A 17,258-nucleotide genomic window follows, 5' to 3' on the forward strand; every position below is an offset into this window, starting at 1 on the left:
TCTTTTACTTATGAAGAACTCCTGTTTTGGTTTCCTTTTATATAATAAAGAATTTGGCTGGCCTTTCTCCTTGGTTAGTGGGAGATATCTTCTAAACCCTTGAAATTTCCAAGGTGATAGGCGTATCTTTGTTATTCCTGCTGGGCCCCTAGGACCACACCTGAGTTTATGCTAATAGGTGATTCCTGATAGGCCCTTTAATAGTTTATATTAATAAGATGATTCAGAGTGAGGGTCTAGTCACACAGAGAGACTAACTATGTGATTAGAGAGTAGAGGTTTTGAGGTAGGTGATAGTCCGACATCTGGGGAGGTGAAGGGGTGGGAGACTGAGTTCAACCACATAGCCAATGATTCAATCAATCAAGCCTATGTAATGAAACCCCAGTGAAAACTCTGGACACTGAAGTTTGGATGAGCTTCCATGGTTGGGAATACATATTGTCACACATCCTGACTTTGTAGGGAAAGGACAAGAGAAGCTTTGTGTTTGGGACATTCCCAGACTTTGCCCTATGCATCTTTCCCTTTGGCTAGTTCTGGTTTGTGTGTTTTTGTAAGTATGTTTTCCTGAGTTCTGTGAGTCATCCTAGCAAATTATCACACCTAAGAATCCCTGAATTTGTAGCCAGATGGTCAGAAGTGAGGGTGGCCTGAGTGCCCCTGAACTTGAGGCTGGTGTCTGCAAAGAAGGCAGTCTTGTGGAGGACCATGCCTCTAATCTATGATGTTTGGCATAGTTAGTGTCAGAATCCATTGCAGTTCTTTTCCAGTGTAAACCATATCATGTTCTAATGACATTCTTCAAGGTTCTTTAAGCCATTTCTTTTTTGCTTTCCATTTTCTATTAGTGAGTCTGCTTAGTGATTTTATAGGCAAATTGAGAGATTGAGATAGTATTTTTTAAATGATGTAATTAGGTTAAGGAAGTCAAAACTTTTACTATCATTCTTTCCTATTACCTTCTGAGAGAGTGGGGTGAAGTTCTTGCATCAGGAATCAGGATTCATTTCCACAAGCCATGTCCTCAAACACCATCTTAACTTTGCTAAGTAACTTTTAATTTCCCAAGTTTGTTTTAAATTTTTCTTTTTACTTTTAAAAGAAGCCACATTTCTTAGGATGATTATCAGAATAAACCGATTTAAAAAGCAAATTTTTCTTACATTAGGTTGCTGCAAAAGGAATTGCGGTTTTAGCATTGTTGACATTTGCCCTTTGATATTGGAATACATTCTTAAATAAATGTGGTTATGTTATACATCAGTTTAATGTGCATTTCTCACTTTATGTTTTTTTTTTTTTGCTAATGACTTATTGCTTGCTTTTTATTTTATATTTATTTTGGACTATGGAAATGATCTTAGCCAAAAAGCAAATTCTAGTGATTTTCTTATTCAAGTTCAAAATGGGTCGTAAAGCAGCAGAGACAACTCATAATACCAACAACGCATTTGGCCCAGGAACTGCTAATGAACGTACAGTGCAGTGGTGGTTCAAGAAGTTTTGCAAAGGAGACCAGAGCCTTGAAGATGAGGGGCACAGTGGCCGGCCATCGGAAGTTGACAATGATCAACTGAGAGCAATCTTGGAAGCTGATCCTCTTACAACTACATGAGAAGTTGCTGAGGGACGCAAGGTTGACCATCCTCTGGTCATTTAGTATTTGAAGCAAATTGGAAAGGTGAAAAAGCTCCATAAATCGGTGCCTTATGGGCTAACCGAAAATCAAAAAAATCTTCATTTTCAAGTGTCATCTTCTTTCCTGTATACCACAACAAATCATTTCTACATCAGATTGTGATGTGTGACAAAAAGTGGATTTTGTATGACAACCAGTGAGGACTAGCTCAGTGACTGGACCAAGAAGAAGCTCCAAAGCACTTCCCAAAGCCAAACTTGCAACGAAAAAAGGTCACAGTCACTGTTTGATGGTATGCTGCTGGTCTGATCCACTACAGCTTTCTGAATCCCGGCGAAACCACTACATCTGAGAAGTATGCTCAGCAAATCAATGAGATGCACTGAAAACTGCAATGTCTGCAGCCGGCACTGGGCAACAGAAAGGGCCCAATTATTTTCCACTACAATGCCTGACTGCACATTGCACAAAAGGCTTCAAAAGTTGAGTGAATTGGGCTACGAAGTTTTGCCTCATCCACCATGTTCACCTGACCTTTCGCCAACTGACTACCACTTCTTCAAGCATCTCAACAACTTTTTGCAGGGAAAACTCTTCCACAACCAGCAGGTTGCAGAAAATGCTTTCCAAGAGTTCCTAGAATCCCGAAGCACAGATTTTTACACTACAGGAATAAACAAATTTATTTTTTATTGGCAAAAATGTGTCGATTGTAATAGTTCCTATTTTGATTAATAAAGGTGTGTTTGAGCCTAATTATAATGTTTTAAAATTCAGGGTCCAAAACAACAATTACTTTTGCACCAACCATTTAGCTCTCCTTTGCTAACTTAAACTATCATATCAGTCCTATTTTAGGATAAATATTTTCAGTATGTAAATTACTGCCTGACAGTTATAAGTTCTCAACTGTATTTTCTATAATTTTATAAACAGATCTTAATTCATATTTATAATATATAGTAATAAACAAATAAGTGAACAAACAATTTAATGACTCTCTAGAATCACTTCATCTCTTTTCCCTGCTAGAATATCCAGACCGTACTGAGTGTCCTGGTTATAATGGTCTCTGAAGTCTACATTAAACATCACTGGAGAACTCCTGGCTGTAAGAAGTAGTTTGCTATTGATGGGAAATGCACCAGATTAAATGTGCCTTAGGCTATGTAAAGGGTTCCTTTTTCAAGGGATTTAGTGTTCTCAAGGAAAACCTTAATTGCAAGAAAAAAGAGAGATCCTGGCATTTCCCCCACCATTATCAAGAAAGTTTATGTTTCTGATTTTATTTTTTGAAATGAAATTTCAAAATGAGGAAATAAGATCAGAAAACATAAATGTCTTTGATATGGGATCAAAAATCAATCTATCAGGAATGTTAGCAGACCACATAATTCCCCTACCCTAGCCAAAACACGAGATCAAAAGTTTTGCTTTCTGCTTGCTAAAAAAGGATGAACCTATGAGATTCACATAAATGAACTGAACAGCTGCATCAAGAAATGTTGCTGTTATCCAAAGCTCGTGCTATTTTTGTGTCTGGTAACTTTGGTTACAATAAGGGTTTGAAAAATGAGGAACTGAGAAACAGAGTCATAACCACTTTATAGGAGCAATTTAACACTGCACACTGCTTCATTGCTCAGGAGACAAATGGCTTGAAGTGGTGCAGAATCAAGACATCATGATGCAAGTTATTTAGAGACAACTGTCTAAGAGGGAGATGTGGAAGGAAGGTTTATTAAACCGTGGACCATCTGCCCCATCTGCCTCCTGAATTTCCCACTTCATGGCTAGCCTTTCTTTTCTCCCTGCTTGCTTCTTAAGCAGAATATAAATTTAAAACAAAAGATGAGCATACGCACACCTTTTTTCTGCCTGCCTTTTACTTCAAGCAGTCGTAACTGTACCTTATGGCAGAACACTGGAAGGAGAACAATTGGGATGTTTAATATTTGAACACATCTATCTCACTTTGGTGCATGGAATTTCACCATATGCTAAGTAAACCTAAATCTCTGTGCTTAGTGGGTTTTTCTTTTTTTTTTTTTTTTTGGTCTTCCAAATAGACTAAATTTTTATTTAAATGATTTATTTGCTCATTGAAATCTTGCCTTCTTCTGCAAAGGAGTGGAGGCACTTTAAAGTCAGAATATGTCCAATAAAATAATGATATACTATAAATAAAAAAAAGAGAGCATCGTGGCAGACAGGCATGCAAGTAGACAACCTAAACCAAAGCTGTGAATATGTAGATCATATAAGCTATTGGAGCTTCTTTAGCTGGGTTTCTTAGCTTCCATGAAAAGTAAAAAGGAGATGTGATCGTTCAAGTCTCATATTGGCCAAAGAGGAGGTCATAAACCAGGTTCTCTAGGAAGGAGCCTTCTAGGCAGAGATTTACATTGGTAAAGTTTCCTAACGATGTTTTTGGGGATTAGCATCTGTGGGCAAATGAAGACAGCCAGATGGGCAGAGAGAGCAGTTGGTCTATGAAGCCAGCAAACAAAAGCTCCCCTGGGGGTAGTACTAAAGTTGGGGTGAATCTGTAGAGTTGTTCCAAGTGGATAACAAAAGGCTTTGTATTAATACCTCTTACTCTACCACCTGGATTGGACTGTCATTTGGATGCAGCTTGCTCCTGAGAGTGGAGTGACATTGGGCCAAGTGGCTCTCTTCAGCAAAGAGCAATCGAAAGGTGGCTGGCAAGGGACCTTAGCTGCAAGTCATCAGCTGTCGATTCTTCCAGAACCTGGGTTATGTGTGTTTGGGTCCTGAAGATCATGGATTTGGGCTGTTCCCATGGAGTCCTCTAGAAAAGAAAGAAAACAGATTATTCTCTCTGGGGGGAAAAAATTGTTATTCCAAAACAGGATGAAAAATAAATTTGAATTAAAAACAAAAATATTGAAATGGAAAAATTCTCACCAAAAGCCCTGCAAAAAACATAGTTAGCAGATTGCATGGGCTGTTTACCACAGTATCTTTTCATAAGAGAATAACATTAAAATGCCTCTCTCCATGACGGTGATTCTGTAAGGGACTTACCCCAAACCACCCTGGAATCCAGTCTTCGGGAGATCCAGCTTCATTCATTCATTCATTTATTCCTTTATTCAACAAATATTTATTGAGCATCTGCTGTATGCCAGGCATTATGCTAGGCATAGGCGATATCATGAGGGAAAAAAGGAAAGATCCCACAAAAGTTGCATATTTTAATCAAAGGATCACGTGAAGAAATGTGAAATCACACCTTAATAATTGTTCACAAGAGAGGCTCACCATTCAATGTTATCACAGCTTCTGATTGGAAACTGACCTTGTTATGAAGGTCAGAGATGCCTCCTTGAGGAAGTGATTTTCATCTAAGGATTACAGGGAGGGCAGGAGCTAACCAGTGGAAAAGGAAAAGGCAATAGACCCTGCATTAGAAGGGTCCATAGGAGAACAAAGGCTGGTGTGACAAGACTGCAGACAAACGTTAAGGGTGAACTTGGAAGATGAGACCATAGAGTCTGAGAAGAGCAGTCCAGGCAAAGCCTTGTAGATCACATTGAGCAACCTGGTCTTCATCTTACAAGAAATAGCAAAATCAAAATCATTCAAGTGTTTTACAGGGAGGTTCTGGGTAGGGAGGAATTGCCAATGAGATTCATTTGGAGGATAGTAGTGCTCCGTGGCTGCTATCACAAATTAATACAAGCTTAGTGGCTTAAATCACATAAATTTGTTATCTTAAAGTTCTGCTGTTCAGAAGTTCGTAATGGGTCTCACTGGGCTAAAATTAAGTTGCTGACAGGGGTGTGTTCCTTTCTGTAAGCTCTGGGATATAATTTAATTTCTTGTGTCTTTCAGCTTCTAAAGGCTATCCACATTCCTCAGCTCATGCCCCCTTTCATCTTCCAGGCCAGCAATAGCCAGTCAAGTCTTTCTCACATCAAATCATGCTGATAATAATTCTTCCGCATCCCTCTTCCATATTAAGGACACCTGAGATTACCCTGGACCCACTCAGATAATCCAGAATAATCTCCCCTATCTCCAGGTAACTTGATTAGCAACCTTAATGCCATTTGCAGCCTTAATTCCCCCTTGCCATACAATCTAACATATTCACACTTTCGATTAAGACATAGACATCTTTGGGGTCTGCCTACCACAGAGAGGACTAGAATGCAGCCAAGGAGACCAAGTAGAGAGGCTATTGTCACTGGTGGTAGTGAATCTGTAGAGCTGCGGACAGATCTGGGAATCCCTCAGGAACTAAAACCGAGAAGCCTGGGTCATGGTTGTCCTAGGAGTGAGATCTATGCAGGGAGAAACATAGGGTAATTTATTCAGTATTTCTTTGTGTTCAGATACTTTGTGAACAGATACCATTCTAGTTTCTGGAGATAAACTATTGAGCAATTCATAAAAGTCCCTGTTCTCATGGGGCTTACCCTCAAGATGAGTTGCTTATGTCAGAAATGATTGTCTATAAGTATTCTTTTTCTCAGGTAGATGTTTGATGGGTGCTCAATAGAAAAACAATCTTTTCTGATGAGGACATGCTTGAAGACTTACTCTGTGCCCTGTGTTGGAAGGGTATCATGTTGCTGATAGGCAACGTGAATTTTAATCTCAATTTTGATATGAGTTCATACCTTTATGTTGAAACAGAAAATTATACAATTTAAGCAAATATTGTCCTCAATTTGCCACAGTTGAATTCTTCATCTTTCTAAGAAATATGGAAATTTGCCACAAACTTGCTTTTTAATTCTGAATATCACAGGCAGTATGAAGTATTTACAAGAGAAGAGATTGACTTCTAATATTCAGGCTCAGGGGATCCATGTTAAACCAGACTTCTCAGATTTTTTATCTTAGAAGAAATATTTTGTATTTTGTAGGACTAATCTACTTTTATACAGAATCTGATTTTTGTAATAAATACACAAATCCCTCACACTGGTTTGGAGAGTAAGATCAAACGAAAATTATCCATGGCTAGAAAGTGGTAACCTGGTTGGGAAGGTGAAATAGCAAGGCTTTCTGCAATGTTGAATGTCTTTTATGTTATCTATTACTTGTATTTTATGTTGCATTATTTAGTCCTTAGCTATTGAAGCAGATATGAGATTAGTTTCTTACACATTACTAATAATTTTTCTTTCAATCCAGTCATCCTGTCACAAATTAAGAAATGCTTAACATGCTTATAACAGAAAGTTGCATTTACTCAAGTTTTATAAACCAAAAATATCTAACCTTTAATTCAAGTAGCATTATTTTGCTTCTTTCTGTTTTATAAAACTTAATCATAGAACAATGTCAAAACTAAAATCAGCTTCTGAAAGTAAGAAAGATTGGAGAGGCAACTCTTACATCTTAAGGTTTTACTCCTATTTGCAGTTTCGGATTGCTGGTAAAACTTTCAAATAGACTCATTGGGACTGAGACTATGCAAAATCATTAATTCCCATGCAGTTGGTTATGGCTTTTTCTGCATAGAATTTGTAATTTTCTGGCAATATACTTCTAGAAATTAGTTTGTTAGCTATAAATGATATAGGCAAATCAGGATTTTTCTTCAGAAATCAATTATGGCAATTAACCTGACAAAAATATAAGATTTGTTTATCAAGCCCTTTAAACACACACACACATGTGCACATGATTTCATATCAGATGTTCTACTGTAACATGGAACAGGAGAAATAATTGTGGCAGATGATCCTAAACATTTATCTTCCCTAGAAGACCTTCTGGCTTAACCATTTACATCATAATTTTCGATTACTCATTTCTATTTATCTAAATAATATTAGTGTCTAAGTTTTCAATGAACTGGAAAAAATGGAGGCTGGCTTTTATGTAGTTTAGGCAGTATTCTTTTCTAGAGTCTTACAACTAGTTGGGCCTCCATAGGAGTGTATGTGAACACATATGTCAAGTGCAATACAAATAGTATTTGAATCGCACACATGCCTCATATGGAAAGTTACCAGTATGCTATACCATGCAGTATCTATAGCGCTGTGGGCAGAGTGAGGGCATGACATGGAAGAGGCAGCATTTTTATAAGAGCGGGAGAAGATAATTTCTTGGAGCAGAGAGTGGAAGGAGGAATTCAAGAAGGCTTCATGCACACCCATGTTATAGCAGCACTATTCACACCAACCAAGTGGCAGAAGCAACCCAAGTGTCCATTGACAGATGAATGGAAAAACAAAATGTGGTATACACACATGATTGATGGAACATTATTCAGCCTTAAAATGGAAGGGAAGTCTGCCACATGCTACAACATGGATGAACCTTGAAGACATATGTTAAGTGAAATAAACCATCACAAAAACACGAATACTGATTCATTGCACTTACACGATATATCTAGAATAGTAAAATTCATAGAAACAGAAAGTAGAATGGTGGTTGTCAGAGAGTGACTGGGGACAGGAAATGGAGATTTGTTTAATGGGTTTCTGTTTTGCAAGATAAAGAAGTTCTAGAGATTGGTTGCGCAGCAATGTGAATATACTTAACACTACTGAATTGTACTCTTAGAAATGGGTAAAATGGTAAATTTTTATGTTTTTTCTTTAACCACAGTTTTTTTAAAGGAAGTATTCAGAGGAAGAGAGCATTTGAATTGAGCAATAAAATGGATGATTACAATTAATTAACAGGATGGGATACAATTCTAGGGAATCTTAAGCAAAGAGAAAACATTGGGACAGGGGTAGAGTTGGGAAGATGCAGAATAGTCACAGACCAGCAACTAGTTCAGGGCAGGTCATACTCCACTGAGCAATAGGCCAGATGATGAGACTGGAAATGTCGATTTGAGCCTATGGAGGACATATATTTGTCTGCACAATACCATCTCCTTTTTAATAACTTGCCCCCCTTCATTTAATCTTCCTCAATCCAAATGATTTGAATAGAATTAACCCCAGGCTTGAATAATCCAATACCCCATCCTCCAAACATATGCACACAGAAGAACAGGCCATTTAGGTTCTTCTCTAGAATTTTCTTGGCACTGTCAGAAAAGTGATTCTCTCTTCCATTGAGATTTCAGATGTAAGGACCATGTAGACCTGAGCACGCCCCTGGAGAGTTTTCCCTAGGTAAAGAAAGCCTTCTGAAAATACAGAGGAAATCATAGTTGAAATAGAAAAAGGAGAAACAAATAGAGAAACGGGAAGAAAGAGAGAAAAAAGAGAGAGAAAGAAAGTGAGGGAAGGAGAAAGGAAAGAAGGAAGGCAACTTGATACCTGATAACATTGTTTGAACATCTGAATCCAACTATGCCTAGAATCAGATCAAACCTATACTGTTTTGTTAATTCAAAAAAAAAAAATACCCTTGTTTGGCTTAAGCTGGTTTAAGAGGAGTTTTTGTCATGTGAAATCACAAGAACTCTGACTAATACAGGGCTAGATTGTGAGGAATCTAGATAAAGGCAATTGGAAACTGTTTTATAAGTAGTGTGTACTCACTTTGTCAGACACTGCACTAAAGTCACCCAGCTATGGCAATGAACAAAAACAACTTTGGTCCCTGCCTTCATGAAACTAACAATGTCTTAGGCCCCAGATACCTGAGCTTCATTCCTGGTTACAGGCATCTCCTTTTTTTTTTCTTTTTTTCTTTTTACAAGCCCTATTGCCAAAGCAGAGCCAGAAGTGGTAACCACTGATCTAGAACGGTAGCATATCCAAATTTTCCTGATGATAGGAGTCACCTAGACTACTTATTTAAAAACGCTCAGGCTATCCCGACTCATCTAATTAGGATCTCTAGGGGTGGCACCTGTGAGCATTGTTAAACATTAGCTGCCCAGGTGATTCTTATCATCAGAGAAGTTTGTGAGATGCTGATCTTTTTATTCAATGAGGTTTCGATAGAACAGTAGCAGTGAATTTGCTAATAATATGGCATCTCAGCCTCCTATCCAGACCATTGAATCAGGATCTGTCTATAATATTTTGATATGAATAGCTTGGGTTATCTGAGAATTTTTTATCTGAAAATCTGAGGCAGGGAGAAAGAAGTCTGAGAGAAAGACCTCACTCAGAAGTACCTTCCAACAAAGTCCTTTCATTTCAAAGTCAAGAGGACATTAACTAAAAATTAGGTATACCTGCATTGCTTTAAGGCCATTGCCAGTGGTGTTCCTTTCTGTGAACCGTATCAAATGTCTAAATAGTACATCACACAATTCTAGGAGGGAACATTCATGTTGTATGCATGTGAGTGTCACCCTCAGAAATTGTATGTTGCAGTAGTCCTGAATCCACGCCCAGCTGGAGATTCATTCAGAGTCAAGCTCTGAAAATTGAACTTGGTGACCGCTTTGAAGTATTGAGATGCCTTGCTTCCATTTTCAGTCGTTAAGATGATTGTCATACAAACACAACTTGCAAATAGGTCACGAATTCCAAGCACAACTTTTTCTTTCTCTTTAAGGAAGGAACAGAGATATTACAAAATAGCAAGCATGCATAATGAAAAATGTAAAGATGAGAGAATAGTTCCTAGTTTTTTTTCCACCCCCGTTTTTATATTTAGTTCATCTTCTAGGAATAGAGTGACCTATGACTTGCTTTCTCAGACTCTCATAGTGACAATTTGCCATGCTCATGTGTTCACAGATTAAGGAAGCATCATCATATAGCAACTCCTAGGAACCCGTCAGCCCTATTTTGCAGGACTGTTGATTGCATGGGGCAGTTGATAGTCATTTGACCTCTCAAGGTACCTAACTTCAGCTGCTACAAGTAACTCTACAGGATCATAAGCTCCTGGACACTGGATCCTGCCTGCCAGGTTCACATCCAACTCCACCACTTACTGGCTATATAGCATCAAGAGACTTGACATTTCTATAACTCTCTTTCTTTATCTATATGATATGGGCAATAAATTTTGCCAAGAACTGTGAAAGGTCTCAGGCTTTACCCTACTTGCAAGCTAACAAATTAACTTGCCACAGTTTCATTAACACTAGCAAAAGACACAAGACACCTGGATCAGAGACAAAAGACTTTATTATTCACAGCAAAAGTAGTAGCCAGAGTATCATCACAGCTGTGTTAGTTCCCTGAGCCCTAGTCCCCAGTAGCACTGCAGGTTTGCTTAGATGGATGCCTGCACACAGGGTGTTGTGTTACAGAAGAGGAATACTGTGCCAAGGGTAGAATCTGCTTTATAGTAGCCTGTAAGCAAGCCTACTTACTGTCCCAGAGGGAGACGTTACCTCATCTCCTCAGGTTGTCACTGCAATACAACCCCGAAAATCATCAGAGATAAGGAGTAGTTAGGGCTTTGCATTCTTGGCATACCCAACAAGATGAGTAAGAGTGCCAGGGACCTGTGGAAGATTGTCTCCAACAGACTGTTGGGAGGGTTGTGTTTGTTAACATATGGAAAGTGCTAAGAAGAGTAATAATTCTGTACAAGTAGTAGTACTAGCAGCAATAGTAATAGTAGCAGTATGTGGATGATAGCTGCCTATTTCTTTAAAGTAGCCCCTCAATAATATTAATATATGTATATATGTCATACATAACATATATAGATCCATACACAATATTAGGAGATACATGTGTTAGATATAACATATATTATATATATATATAAAAGAAAATGGGAATGTAAATTAGAATAAAGAAACTATTAAAATCACCAGTAATACTGCCAAATATTATCTGCTATTTTGTATATTTTTGTTTTTCTATGTATATACCTATTTTTATTTTCCCAAATTGATATCCTAGTTTATATACCAGATTTATCCTACTTTTTCTACTTTTTATTTTATCATGAACATTTTGGGTTTAGTAAACCTTAGTTTAATACTGATTTAGTGGCTACATAATATTTCATCATATGTATGTATCATAAATTATTTATTCATTCATCCCTTACTGTTGGATAATTTTGGTTGTTTCTCATTTTCTGCTGGATGCTTAAGTTTTAGCCTGCAAATGATTAAGTTAAATGGAATTTCAATTAAAAACAACCTAAAACATATTATTACATAAATCTAATTCCCAGACTCTCAACTCTAAGTCTCTCATTAATTGGCAATGAATTTGTCCTTTTTCCTTGAACCACAGAAAACAACTAATTTGTCCCAAGCCTGCTCAATCTGAACTACTCACTTGTTTCCATTAAGAGTGGGTCACTGTTGAGTTTTATAAAGGCAGAATATTAATCAAGCTTTATTATAGAGGCTTACATATTTAGGAAAACCTACTGTGAAAATTTTATGATTCCCTGTAGAAATAAATCCTCTGTCTTTTACTCAATTTCTAACTGAATAAGTAAGAAATAAAAAAATAAAGGAGCAAAACAGGTATCAAAAAATGCATAAAACTTATGTACTTTACCCATACAAGAGCTCTCAAGATCAACCTACTAACTTTTACTCTAGACTTAATTATAAACAATTTTCTCAGCAATTAACATTTATGGAATCTCTTCAATGTACCAGGGTGATGTAAATGAGACATGTCTCATTTACATGACTGTGCAAATTGTGAAGTACTTATGAATATTGGGCAAGATTGTTAAAGCTGGACACCACATATAAAGTCAGGCTTATGTGTAGAAATATGAGAAGATAGAGAAGACCTATGAAAAGTGGACCTGAGTTCTAAAACCATAACCATCTTAGCCCATTTAGTATATGGGTATCCCTAGAGGAACATCTGAAAAGAAACTTAGATTTATAAATATTCCCTCGGGTTATCAGGAAAACACTTCATTGATGTTTGTTCTGTGAAAAAGATGCATTGACTAAAGACATATTCACCAAGTATTTATCTTCATTTTTTAAAAATGCGTTTATGTGGAACCAATTGTTTTTTGATGTTAAATATCTAGAGCTTTTAGTCATTGCTTTGTTGAATGGGTCACCTATATTATTCCTTCTTTCCATTTTGCTTTCATTTCATCTGATGATTAGTTTCCTTCTCTGGAATTTTTACCATAATGGAAGACATAGCGTTAACTAATAAAATACAATGTAAACAATAACAAGGAAGAATAAAAAACCTAGATCAAAATGATATTCTAACCAGAGGATACAGAAATGGAAAAAAATGTGTGCTATGAGGTGTTAACACATATTTCCTTTGTTTATAAATCAGATGGGATTAGCCTAGCCTTTCAGAAGTTTTGGAAAGAATATCAAATTAATGGAATTTTGTTTATCTGATGAGTGTCTTGTTTATTGGAGCTTTCTCTTCTGTTCCCAGCCTTATCTCAGTTTGCTTTAGTGCTTTTATGCTGTAAGGGTTCTGCTGGAGTAAGTGCCCAGCAATTGTAAAAGGACAATTAACTCAACTGCCTTTCAAATTTGCCAAAAGAAGCTTAACTTTCTTTAGATGCTTTAGGTTCTGTTAAACTTCTATTTACCTAGTACTTCCATTAAGAGGCAATGAATCAAAATCAAACAAGTTTGTAATGGGGATAAAAGCAGAATGGCAGCAGCGAACGGTACAACACAGGGACCAAATTGTGTTGAAGAAGTTGAGAGGGCTCAGAAGAGCTAAGGAGAGCCTAAATTCCTCTCAAAGAAGAGTGAGTTTTCTATAGTCTTAAGACTATAGCAAGTTGAAGAAGAGGGCTGACAGTGTGAGTGTGATGACTAGAGAATGAAGTCTCTGTGGGCCCCGCAGTTGGGAGGGCGAAGGCAGGAAAAGGATGTTGCTGGCAATGAATCGGTGGAGCAGGCCCTGGAGCAGGCCCCAGGGATCACCGTCCCCATGGCAGGTCCTGACCAACTGTGGAGGGAGGTCAAGGAACCGTAGCAGTGACAGGCTTTGACATGGTTTCTAAAGATCACTTAAAGTCTAAAAAAATTCTGATGGATTTAAATGCTGTTATTTTTCTAGTTAAAAGAAAATCTTCATCATAAATACTCATTTGCAAATAGAGAGCACAAATACCATGACAGGTACTCGTTTTGTTCCAGTATAGACAAAGAACCCTCTACTGTGCAATGACATATGAGGAAAAAGTCTTTAGCTTTGAGAAGTAACAGCTCACTCAACAGGAAGATCAAAGAGTCGCCTAACTGACTTTTTCAGTATACTGTTTTAATGTTTAGCCAGGAAAAAACAAGTCTTCTGCCAATTCTTGGCTTGGTTTCAATGTATGACTTTCAATCTGGGTTTTAAATATAATCACTCAATTCTATGATTGCAGATATCATTAAAATGAGGCACACATTGTAGATGCCTTAAGGAAAAGAGGAGAATATGATTGAGCCCCTGTGTGTCAGGCACTTTATACAGGGTATCACATTTGATTTTCACAACAAATCAAAAAAGTTGAGTGACTTACTTCTTGCCCAAGTTGATACAGCTCGTTGGAGAAGAACCAAGATCTGACTTTAAGATAGTCTGTCTCCATGTTCTGCCCATTACACCATACTGCCCTCTACCACTTCCCCACAGAGAAGGTGAAGGACTGACCCTTGTACTGGTAGCAACATGAACCAGAGCTGAGCTACAAATGCTTCGTCATGATACAAAGACATTAGGAAGTACTTTAAAGGAAGTGAGAAAACGCTTATCCACTGGAAAACTTTCTTGATCTTCTAAATATTTCCAAAATACTGGGGATTCCACAACCAGTCAGCAGGGACCAAACACTGAAGAACTGATTGTACACATGGCAGGGGATTCCGCAGACACCACCTTTATTTTCCCCTTCTCAGCACCAAGAAGTATTACACCGCAGAGGAGACACCGGCCTCCTTCCTGCCCTCCCCCACACAGTCTTTAAAAAATGTATATATGGAATATCTAAGACACATACAGTGTGTATAAAAAAATACAATAGTAGCCAGGTACCTACCTCCCAACTTAAGCAATACCACATCACCAAAACTTTGGAAGCCTCTGAGAACTGATCTCTGATCACATCCTGCTCACTCTCTCACAGTGTAACTACTATTACAAGTTTTAATCTTATTTCCATGCATTTTTTATACTTTTACTCCATCTGTATGCATTCCTACACAATATATATTATAGTCTCTTCGTGCTTCCAAAACTACATGTAAATAGGTTCATACAGTATGAATTCTTCTGCAATCTGCTGTTTTTCTTTTCTCTTTTTTCCTTTGTTTTTGACATAAGGATTTATAATGACATTTCCACTGCACTAGTTTATTGCATTAATGTATAACCATTTTCCTGTTGACAAGCGGGATTGCTTTGCCATTACAATCTATACTGTTTTAAATGTCCACGCATGACACTCTAGGGTACACTTAAAAGTAAAATTTCTGGATCAAAGGATATAGGCACCTTCAACTTAACTAGATATTGAAAAATTGCTTTCAAAAAGAGGCTGTACAAGTTCACAATTCTTCTCTCCTTTCAACTTTTTATTTATTTATTTATTTATTTATTTTTTGAGACAGAGTCTTGCTTTGTTGCCTGGGCTAGAGTGAGTGCCATGGCGTCAGCCTAGCTCACAGCAACCCTCACTAGCTCACTGTAACTCCTGGGCTTCAGCAATCCTCCTGCCTCAGCCTCCCGAGTAGCTGGGACTACAGGCATGCGCCACCATGCCCGGCTAATTTTTTCTATATATTTTTTAGTTGGCCAGATAATTTCTTTCTATTTTTAGTAGAGATGGGATCTTGCTCTCACTCAGGCTGGTCTCGAACTCCTGACCTCGAGCGATCCACCCACCTCGGCCTCCCAGAGTGCTAGGATTACAGGCGTGAGCCACCGCACGTCCGGCCTCTTTTCAACTTTTTAAATGGATACTACCAAACATAAATTTCATCTCCAATAATGCTTGATTCTAGGTGAATCATCATTCCAGTAGACATTTTTAAAAAGTTTATTTGCCCTTTTCTCCGCAATTATGTTCCATCTCCTTAACCCAAGTAATTAGCTAAGGTAATCAAGGTCAGAGTCCAAGCTGATACTAGTGATTAAATGAGGCTTTTTTTTTATCATGTCCATTCTAAAAAATAAACAGATCTTACCTCTTATTGAGGGTAATTTGTCAGTATTTATCAATAGCCCTAAAAACTGCCTAGTTTCTGATTCAAAGATATCTAAAAATCTACCCAAAGGACATATCTAGAGGTACACATGAATATTTATATATCAAGATATTTTCTTAGTGTTGAATGTGATGTCTATTGCAATGCTATTGGTATAAATAAGCAAGGTACACACAAGACAAGAACTAATTAAATAAATGGTAGTATATTCACAAAATTAAACACTAAGCAGAAATTAAAGAGTGAAGTAGATAAAAATGAACTAATAATATCATTGTTTGGGTTATTAATTGCTGCATAACTAACCACTCAAATTTAAAGCAATTATTTATTATGTCTCAGAACTTTGTGGATTGACTAAAGATGTTCTTCTGCTCTTCGTGGTGTAGCTGGGGTCACTTATAGTGGTTCGTTCAGTTGGCAGATGAACTGTGGCTGGAACATCCAAAAAGACCTCATTCACACATCTACCTGTTGACTGCCACCTGGAACAATCTCAGTTCCCTTCCATGAAGCTTGTCTTCATCCAGAAGTCAAGACTCGCTTTCTTACAGCATGGTAGCAGGGTTTCGAGTGGGAGTGAACCACGAGAACAAGCCCTGATGTGCAAATTTTTATCAAGCCTCTGCCTATATCAAGCTTGCTAGTGTCCCATTGGTCAAAGCAAGATACACGGCTAAGCCCCGACACAATGTAGGAGAGGACTACACAAGGGTGTACACCCCAGGAGGCATGATCCATTGGGGGTCACCAATATAAGAGTCTACCACAATTATCAAGTGAACAAATGAAAAAGAAGAGTATGATAGGATAGCCATTGTTTTAAAAGTGTTTACATAGAAAATATCTAGAAGAATGCATACCAAACAGTGTTTGAAACAGTGGAGTGAGATTTGCATGGGAAGTGGTAGTAGAGAATGGGAGACTTTTTAATATGTGTATTTGTGTGTGTTGCTTGTTTTTTTAAATAATAATCATATGTTGTATAATTTAAAAACTATAAAAGAAAATGAGGTTGTAGAAGAAGAATTATACAGGACAATGTTCATAATACATCTACTGAAAAATGTTAACATTGGTTATTTCAGAATAAAAGAATAATTTTTATTCTGAAACAATTTATTTTCTTCTTTGTGATTTTCTGTACTTTTTTGTATAAGAAATACAAAAAAGTTTTAAAATCAGCAAAAACAATAAAGAGGAAACAGAATCAACTCAAACAAGTGGTCATGTCTTTCTTATTCCTCATACAGGTATTTCCAAATTATTGCAACTCATTTTGTCTACGTATTATATTATCAAAATGCTCACATGTCTAACAGTAATAAAATTTTCCCAGTGGCAAAGTAAAGACTTTATGAACTAATCTATTCTGCTTCATGTTTTGCAACCTATTAAAATCAGGAAGCAACTGTAAACAGCTACATGATGATGGGTTTTTCCAAATGTGTGTTTTGGATTTCCCAAGCTCAAATCCATATTTGTTAACTTATGAGGCAATTTCCCAGTTGTTTACAGCTGTCATCATGTCTTCACCATGTCATCAGTACTTTGATAGCAAGGAATAAGTGCATTTCTTTTTTA

The sequence above is a fragment of the Lemur catta genome, chromosome 11 (assembly GCF_020740605.2).
Source record: "Lemur catta isolate mLemCat1 chromosome 11, mLemCat1.pri, whole genome shotgun sequence".
NCBI lineage: Eukaryota > Metazoa > Chordata > Mammalia > Primates > Lemuridae > Lemur > Lemur catta.